We start from the raw sequence: 308 nt of genomic DNA on the forward strand, positions 1-308 counted from the left end.
GCCTGCAGCGCTGTCCCCATCCGCCCCGTCCTGCCCTGTCCTGCCCCTGTCCCCCCACTGCGGACATGATGCTTCCTGAGCCGCTGGTTCCTATTTTGCATGGAAATTAACCCTTTCCCCACCCGGAACAGAGCTCACAGGACTGGCTGTCGGCAGGACCCCTAGAGGCCAAGGACCAGCGTAGGTGGTCAGGCCTTGGGCTGGCACCCAGCACAGCTGAGGCCTCCAGCAGCGGGTGGGCGACAGAGGTGCCCCCACCCGGTGTCTGTGGACGTTTCTGGCACAGGTAACTGGGGCAGGAGGGCCTG

Source organism: Pteropus vampyrus, unplaced genomic scaffold, assembly GCF_000151845.1.
Source record: "Pteropus vampyrus isolate Shadow unplaced genomic scaffold, Pvam_2.0 Scaffold227, whole genome shotgun sequence".
Lineage (NCBI taxonomy): Eukaryota > Metazoa > Chordata > Mammalia > Chiroptera > Pteropodidae > Pteropus > Pteropus vampyrus.